This window comes from Oncorhynchus mykiss, chromosome 19 (genome assembly GCF_013265735.2).
Source record: "Oncorhynchus mykiss isolate Arlee chromosome 19, USDA_OmykA_1.1, whole genome shotgun sequence".
Lineage (NCBI taxonomy): Eukaryota > Metazoa > Chordata > Actinopteri > Salmoniformes > Salmonidae > Oncorhynchus > Oncorhynchus mykiss.
In genome coordinates, this window is record NC_048583.1 from 29,083,729 (window position 1) to 29,092,650 (window position 8,922).

At 41.5% G+C, this 8,922-nt stretch overlaps 1 protein-coding gene across 1 annotated transcript in view; it reads right to left on the reverse strand.

The window, feature by feature from the left end:
- Positions 1-6,761, reverse strand: part of LOC110497635 (transmembrane protein 121-like) — an 81,675-nt gene extending 74,914 nt beyond the window's left edge. The window contains exon 1 of the mRNA XM_036954609.1: positions 6,381-6,761. The gene's annotated coding sequence lies outside the window, so the exon portion shown is untranslated. The remainder of the gene's footprint in view (positions 1-6,380) is intronic.
- Between the last annotated feature and the right edge of the window lie 2,161 nt (positions 6,762-8,922).

Consider the following 8,922-nt stretch of genomic DNA (forward strand, 5'->3'; position numbering starts at 1 on the left):
GGGGTGTTCAATTTAAGTATACTTTACAAAAAAAAACAGAATTTCTATTACTCATTTGAAGGTGGTACTGCTCACTTCAGCTATTTAAGTTTCTTCACGTGTAATACTGCAATACTGTTTTTTTTGTAAGGGCTCTATATGTTTAAGTGTGTTCTTTATTTTATGATATGTGCCTTGGGCTGGGGACATGTCTGGCAGGGAGGCTGCACTGTAAAACCGCATCAGTTTTGGATGCTCAAACATTTTGAGGAAAATTATTATCTAAAAATATTTCAGTTAAGAAACTTAAATAGTGAGTAAAGTTTCCACCTATGAATATTCCCCAAAATGTGCAACCCTAGTGGTAACTTTATAATTCAATCCACCTACCGTCATATGAGTAATGATACAAATGCAGTTTTTAGTAAGGTATACTTACATTTAACACCTCCACTCAACCATGCCTCCAATGATTTCAGAGTGTGCCTTTGCTCTTCGATTGAATTATAAAGTTACCACTAGGGTTGCACGTTTTGGGGAATATTCAGAGGTGGAAACTTTCCGTGGGAAATAACAGGAATATATGGGAATTAACGGGAATATATGAACATTTATATTAATACCATTTAAATGTAGATGTCTTTTACATTAGATATATTTACCATATCATATGGAGACAGAAACATAAACATTTGACGTTATCATAAGTAGACATATTTGCAAATTATTAAATCCTTCCATTAGAAATAAAAAACAATTTAGTTACGAATTGAACTTTAATTAAATGAGTTGACTCTACAAATGGGATGATTTCACTGAACAACAAAAGAAACGGAATATTGAATGATCCCCAATGATCCATCGCATCTTCCAAAAACGTTTTCATCATATTATATATATATAAAATTATTGTCTAGAAACTGAAGCTTTGGTTGTCTTCCTCTCAGGTTTCCATGTCTTCTCCCTGGACCTCCTCAATGTCCACCTCTTGAACCTCAGAATCTGAGGCCTCATCTTCACTGTCACTTTCCAACCTTGTTGAGGATGGCTCGTTGTCAGGCTCAAAAAGCCCCAAATTTGCCCGGGTGGCCAACAATTTTTCAACCCTTGTATTGGTCAACTTGTTGCGTGATTTGGTATGTGTGTTCCCAAATAAGGAACAGTTGCGCTCTGAGGAGGCTGATGTTGGTGGGATTTGGAGGAAAATGGAGGCAACGAGGGAAAGAATCTCAGATCCACAAAGTCCATTCCACCGGGTGGCTGATGAGATACAGTGGGGCAAAAAAGTATTTAGTCAGCCACCAATTGTGCAAGTTCTCCCACTTAAAAAGATGAGAGAGGCCTGTAATTTTCATCATAGGTACACTTCAACTATGACAGACAAAATGAGAAGAAAAAAAATCCAGGAAATAACATTGTAGGATTTTTAATGAATTTATTTGCAAATTATGGTGGAAAATAAGTATTTGGTCACCTACAAACAAGCAAGATTTCTGGATCTCACAGACCTGTAACTTCTTCTTTAAGAGGCTCCTCTGTCCTCCACTCGTTACCTGTATTAATGGCACCTGTTTGAACTTGTTATCAGTATAAAAGACACCTGTCCACAACCTCAAACAGTCACACTCCAAACTCCACTATGGCCAAGACCAAAGAGCTGTCAAAGGACACCATAAACAAAATTGTAGACCTGCACCAGGCTGGGAAGACTGATTCTGCAATAGGTAAGCAGCTTGGTTTGAAGAAATCAACTGTGGGAGCAATTATTAGGAAATGGAAGACATACAAGACCACTGATAATCTCCCTCGATCTGGAGCTCCACGCAAGATCTCACCCCGTGGGGTCAAAATGATCACAAGAACAGTGAGCCAAAATCCCAGAACCACACGGGGGGACTTAGTGAATGACCTGCAGAGAGCTGGGACCAAAGTAACAAAGCCTACCATCAGTAACACACTACGCCGCCAGGGACTCAAATCTTGCAGTGCCAGCCAGACGTGTCCAGGCCCGTCTGAAGTTTGCTAGAGAGCATTTGGATGATCCAGAAGAAGATTGGGAGAATGTCATATGGTCAGATGAAACCAAAATATAACTTTTTGGTAAAAACTCAACTCGTCGTGTTTGGAGGACAAAGAATGCTGAGTTGCATCCAAAGAACACCATACCTACTGTGAAGCATGGGGTTGGAAACATCATGATTTGGGGGTGTTTTTCTGCAAAGTGACCAGGACGACTGATCCGTGTAAAGGAAAGAATGAATAGGGCCATGTATCGTGAGATTTTGAGTGAAAACCTCCTTCCATCAGCAAGGGCATTAAAGATGAAACGTGGCTGGGTCTTTCAGCATGACAATGATCCCAAACACACCGCCCGGGCAACGAAGGAGTGGCTTCGTAAGAAGCATTTCAAGGTCCTGGAGTGGCCTAGCCAGTCTCCAGATCTCAACCCCATAGAAAATCTTTGGAGGGAGTTGAAAGTCTGTGTTGCCCAGCAACAGCCCCAAAACATCACTGCTCTAGAGGAGATCTGCATGGAGGAATGGGCCAAAATACCAGCAACAGTGTGTGAAAACCTTGTGAAGACTAACAGAAAACGTTTGACCTCTGTCATTGCCAACAAAGGGTATATAACAAAGTATTGAGATAAACTTTGGTTATTGACCAAATACTTATTTTCCACCATAATTTGCAAATAAATAAGATCCTCTTGATGGGGCTGTCCAAATTGGCAGGCTGTGATATGGCCATTTCTTGGAGAGACTCCTTCCCCTCCAGGAGACTGTCAAACATGATGACACCACCACCTCAACAGGTGTTGCTGGGCAGCTTCAAAGTGGTGCTCTTATTCTTCTCACTTTGTTTGATGAGGTAGATTGCTGCTATAACTTGATGATCCTTCACATACCTAACCATTTCCTTGGCTCTCTTGAAGAGTGTATCCATTGTTTTCAGTTCCATGCTGTCCTTGAGGAGCAGATTCAATGCATGAGCAGCACAGCCAATGAGTGTCATGTGAGGGTAGGACTCCTCCACTTTAGACCAAGCAGCCTTCATGTTCGCAGCATTGTCTGTCACCAGTGCAAATACCTTCTTTGGTCCAAGGCCATTGATGACTGCCTTCAGCTCATCTGCAATGTAGAGACTGGTGTGTCTGTTGTCCCTTGTGTCTGTGCTCTTGTAGAATACTGGTTGAGGGGTGGAGATGTAGTTAATTATTCTTTGCCCACGAACATTCGACCACCCATCAGAGATGATTGCAATACAGTCTGCTTTCTCTATGATTTGCTTGATCTTCACTTGAACTCTGTTTAACTCTGCATACAGCAAATTAGTAGATAAAGCATGTCTGGTTGGAGGGGTGTATGCTGGGCGAAGAACATTCAGAAATCTCTTCCAATACACATTGCCTGTGAGCATCAGAGGTGAACCAGTTGCATACACAGCTCGAGCAAGATATTCATCAGCATTTCTCTGACTATGTTCCTCCTTTGAGTAAAACAAACTTCTGATTCCAGGAGGACCATGAGCTGTTGCTATCGATATGGTGTTGGATTCAGAATTTTCTCTTCTAACATAAGTAGAAGGACTTTTCTCAATGGTTTCTTGTTGTGAGCGCTGAGGGAACTGTATGCACTTGGCCAGATGATTCTGCATCTTTGTTGCATTCTTCACATATGATTTGGCACAGTATTTGCAAATGCACACAGCTTTTCCTTCTACATTAGCTGCAGTGAAATGTCTCCACACATCAGATGGTACCTGTGGCATTTTCCTGTAAACAACAACAACTAATACAATTCCATGTACAGATAAATAGTTAAGTAGTTAGATTAAACAACTCCTTTGGAAGATACCTATTTGAAAATGAAACATGTATGTAAACAGGTGAATTAACACTCCTCGGTTGGCAGGCTCGAGCACGCTAAAACCCACATGGTAGCAAAAACTAACGAGCAGAAATGAACAAGTTAGAAATGTTTTAAACACACTTTGCTGTTAACAAAAAAGTATGTATGTCATTTTAAATATATTCACCCCACCTTGTAATCAAAACTTACCAGAAAGCATGTAGTCCTTGGCTCAGATAGTGTAGCCTCAATAGCGTCTCAATAGTGTGCAAGAGCTTGAGAATCAGCGGTACATGTTTGTTTGTTTTTTGTTTTTGACCTTTATTTAACCAGGCAAGTCAGTTAAGAAGAAATTCTTACTTTCAATGACGGCCTCGGAACAGTGGGTTAACTGGTCTAGGAACAGTGGGTTAACTGGTCTAGGAACAGTGGGTTAACTGGTCTAGGAACAGTGGGTTAACTGGTCTAGGAACAGTGGGTTAACTGGTCTAGGAACAGTGGGTTAACTGCCTTGTTCAGGGGCAGAACAACAGATTTGTACCTTGTCAGCTCGGGGGTTTCAGGTTACTAGTCCAACGCTCTAACCACTAGGCTACCCTGCCGCCCCATGTGATGGAAGAGTGCACTGCATGTGATGGAAGAGTGCACTGGAAGACATCACTGTGCACGCAGAGGGTTGCAATTCTATTGAATTGTGGATAGTTAAACCAAAATATGCCACAAGACCTAGAATTGCATTATGTGTATCCCACAAAAAGGTTCACTGTTATAAGCTAACTTTTTTTGATGAATTTAAGCAAAATTCCCCCAAATTCCAGGGCTTAACTTCCCATGGAATTTTTTAAATTACGGAAATTTACCGGAAAGTTTCCAACCCCTTGCAACCCTAGTTACCACCCATGACTGTATTTGCTATTGACAAAGACATGGTTGTTGAATTTGTAAATGTTCTGTTTTTTGGGGCCTTCACCAAGTGAGATCCTAAATGAATAGTATTATTATACTTTAACCATTACATATATCATAAGGCCTTACACAGTGACCTAAGATTCATAGTTCAGTAGGATTGCTAAATTACACCAACTTTCCAGTAACCTTCAAACCAGGATTGCCAGAAAAACTGCAATTTTCACCAGAATTTTGCACCCCAACTGTAAATCACATCATGCTGGCTTGCAAAGTGATGCGCAATTCCTATTTGATCTAGCCAGAGAAAGGCTAGCCAACAGCTGAAATTAGTATTAATCTACAAACTGCATTCATAATGACTGCCAGGGTTTAGTACAGTGGAATGATACTACCTAAGCCATTTAAACTGGAACAACCATTTCAGTATTGGGTGCAAAAATTCAATGATTGGATTAGTTTAGAAAAAAATATATTTATCTTTGGGTAACATAACATTTAATCAATCAATCACTCAATGTTTATTAAAAAAACAAACATTAAAAACAATTCCAAAAAATCCTATATATTGTTTTTAATGAGTTGGTGTGGCTTTAGTTGAGCCAGTGCCACAGAAACATTTAAGTAATAATTACTTTTCATTGACTTTGAGTGCAACTTACTAGAAGTAATTGAGCTAAAAACTGCCGTGGGGTTTACCGTGTGTAGGGAGTTGATGAGGGAACACACTGCAGCACTATGTAGGCTACCTCAGCCTCAGCCTCAACCTCAGCCTGAGCTTAGAGCAGGAGTCAGATGACCATAGGCTCCCAGCCAGTGCAGTTAGTGCAAACGAATGGCGATGCCATTCATCCCGTTTAGAACACTGTGGAGCTATCAAACTCTTATCTGGACAACAAGGGGCTATATCAAAGACAACCAAGGCAAGCACGTTTCAGTAAAATACATGGAATGGAATTCAAATTCCAGCAGCACAGCGAGAATCAGCGCGATATAAGGATGAGGCGGTCAGATGCCAAGTAGATCGTGCGCGCCAGCTGGCTGAAGACCTCGCGGGACTTGCACCCGGTGGGGTGGAAGAGAGGGGAAGAGCCTCAGGCTTTGACACACGCTGCCTGGCACTTATAGATTAATGCCAGTCCGAAATAAAGTGGGTTCGTTTTCCTCATGTAAACACCTTCTTGTGTGAATGTAGCACTTTCACTTTAGAAAACAGCCATCATAAATGATTGGTTTGGCAACAAAACCAACCATCAATTAGACAAAAACACTGGGGTTATTTCCGGCTTGAAGTGATGTGTTTGTGCTAAGTAACCTCAACTGCAAACCAGTGGATCTGCTATCCCCTTTATGGACTTGTAATAGTTGTTTAGAATCCAACACTGCAGCGCTACGATTCAAATAACAATTCTACCGTCACATGAGCATGTCTGGCAGCTACACACGCTCAACAGCCTCATGCAGATTTAGCAATTTCGTAAATTAAAATATGGTTCCATTCACAGCCAACGTTATTCAGTAACACATCTGAGTCAAATAGCCTATGATGTGCCAGTCTAAACTTGCACCATATCTATTTTCAAACAGTTAAAGAAAGGTTATAATTCTATCAGACTTTGGTAGGGTAAATCAAAGCATCGGTCCTACCTCTGTGCTAGCCGCTGTCCATGGAGCTGATCATTCGGGGCAGGAGACGGCAGCTTGGAGGGTGATTTAGTCCGCGCTAAGGCAAATAGTGAGCTGAGCTGCGGTTACGGTTACACACTACTGAGACTACAAGAACGTGGCAAATTCACAATTCATCCCAAAAACGGTTAGTACCGTGGAGAGAGGCAAAGATGCACCCTAGCTGAGGGGCCGACTTTGCCGGTCCAATTCAAGTTACGCTGGTCTTTTTTCTCTTCCCTCTGATGTGCTCTCTCTCTCTCTCTCTCTCTGGTCTAGCTTCCCTTCAACCTCCCAGCGGAGAGCATCATTTATTGTCAATTTGCTTATGCTGAGAGATTTCAGTCAGTTGCTCTCTTTCCCCTCTCCCGTCTCCCTTCCCAGCCTGGACAGTAGTACAACAGCCTCCACATGCTCTCTCTCTTTCTCTCTCTCCTTTTCTCTCTCTGTCTTTAGGGCTTTTCTTAGGGCTTTTCTAATTTCATAAAACTTGAAAGTGAAACAAAGATGAAGTTGTCAGATGAATGCTTCTATTTATTAGTAAAGTGATACATACGCAATTAGACAGCATCACACACGAGTTATGTGTAAATACATTAGTGGTTGACAGCTCATTTCTATCACTCATGACATTCTCATTGGAACTGCAGTGTGTGTGTGTATGAGCAGCAACACAGATTAGCATATCTTCGTAAATAATGCATTGGTGGGGCCCATGTATTTTTTCACAGAAATTAATTCTCTTCACTTAGCCAATGGGGAAACTTTTTTAGGATTTATGTTGAGAAACACATTAATAATGTAACATATTTATCAGTTTGTGGCACAAGGAGTTGGCTAGCACAACACCCCAGGGACAGGGAGAGGACAGAGTTCTAGCAACACACACACACACACACACACACACACACACACACACACACACACACACACACACACAGAGAGAGAGAGAGCAGCATCATGTTCTGATAATAAATAATTGCAGAGAAAGAGACTAACTACAGATACAAACAAGATATGATACATTCCTATTAGTGGATACAGATGAAGTATTTAATATTAATATTGTTAATGCTCATAAACCTACACAATGTCAAAGTTGAGAAATGGATTTTAATATCTTAACTTCTGTATTGATCATCACGGCCCAACAGAGCCACTGCAGCATGTAACAGGAACAACATCAACTAGAATGTTCTTAGAAACAGCTACAGTATATTATCAAAGGTAGACGTATAGGCCTAAAGCATCACATCCATCCTAAAACCCAGCCCAAGGAGCCTCAACCACTTGTACAGTGAGATCAAAGGTATTCTACCATCACCTGCACATACTGTAACATTGTGTGTGCGAGTTCCATGTGTGTGTGTGTGTATGTGTGTGTGTGTGTGTGTGTGTGTGTGTGTGTGTGTGTGTGTGTGTGTGTGTGTGTGTGTGTGTGTGTGTGTTCTCCACACTGTACCCTGTATGCACACTGTACCCTGTATGCAGCATAGTGACCCACAGCAGAGCCACTTATGTCAGACAGCGTTTATAGAGAGGCATGTTTCTGCGCCCTTGTTAAACACTCTCAGCTCAATGCGTACGCCAAGCTAATAGCCTGAGCCTTTCATTAAAGTGCCAGCTCTGACTTGTGTTCTGTTGTCTCGGGGCAGGGTGTGCATGCGCAACCTAGCACTGTGTGTGTGTGTGTGTGTGTGTGTGTGTGTGTGTGTGTGTGTGTGTGTGTGTGTGTGTGTGTGTGTGTGGAGGACTTAGTTGGACTGACACACAAATTTAATTACACATCAGTCACATTTCTCATGCTCTGCTGCCGTCTCTCCCGCCCCTCCCTCTCTCTCTCTCTCTCCCTCTCTCTCGCTCTCACACTTCGTTGCAGCAGACACACACACTTAGACATACACATACACACAAACACTCCACGTGCTTAGTTGACCCAAATGCTCCTGCTCATTACCATGGCCTGAGCCATTATTCCTCCTGACTAATTAACTCTCTGTGTGTGTGTGATGGTGTGTGTGTGTGCGTGCGTGCACTGTCGTAGCTTTGGGGAAGAATTGCAGGAAATGTGTACAATAGCGGGAAATTAGCTCAGGGATTCTTGAAAGTCTGGACAATCCTTGTCTGGCAGTGATTTTGTATTATTATAGTTGAATTGTTTTTATTTTGCATTATTTTAGCTTAAAATGTACGTTAGGGGAATTTTATAAGTGCATTTTATGGTGTCTAACAGAGTTGACATAAATCCAGGTAGTTGCATTTTATACAAAAATAAAAATGGGAAGTTGTTCCTTTATATGGTGTGATAGTGAACACTTTGGTCTATCAAAATATATATTTAACATTTTGTTAATATTAAGAACAAATATTTGTGGAAAAAAGTTGAGATTGTCCTGTCTTTCACGAATCCATGAACTCTAAAACAGTAACATTTTCTCCCAGCCTCATGGCAAAATATGTAGGGTCAAGCTCCCTGGCATCCAGGACCTCTATATCAAGCGGTGTGAAAGGACGGGCCAGAAAA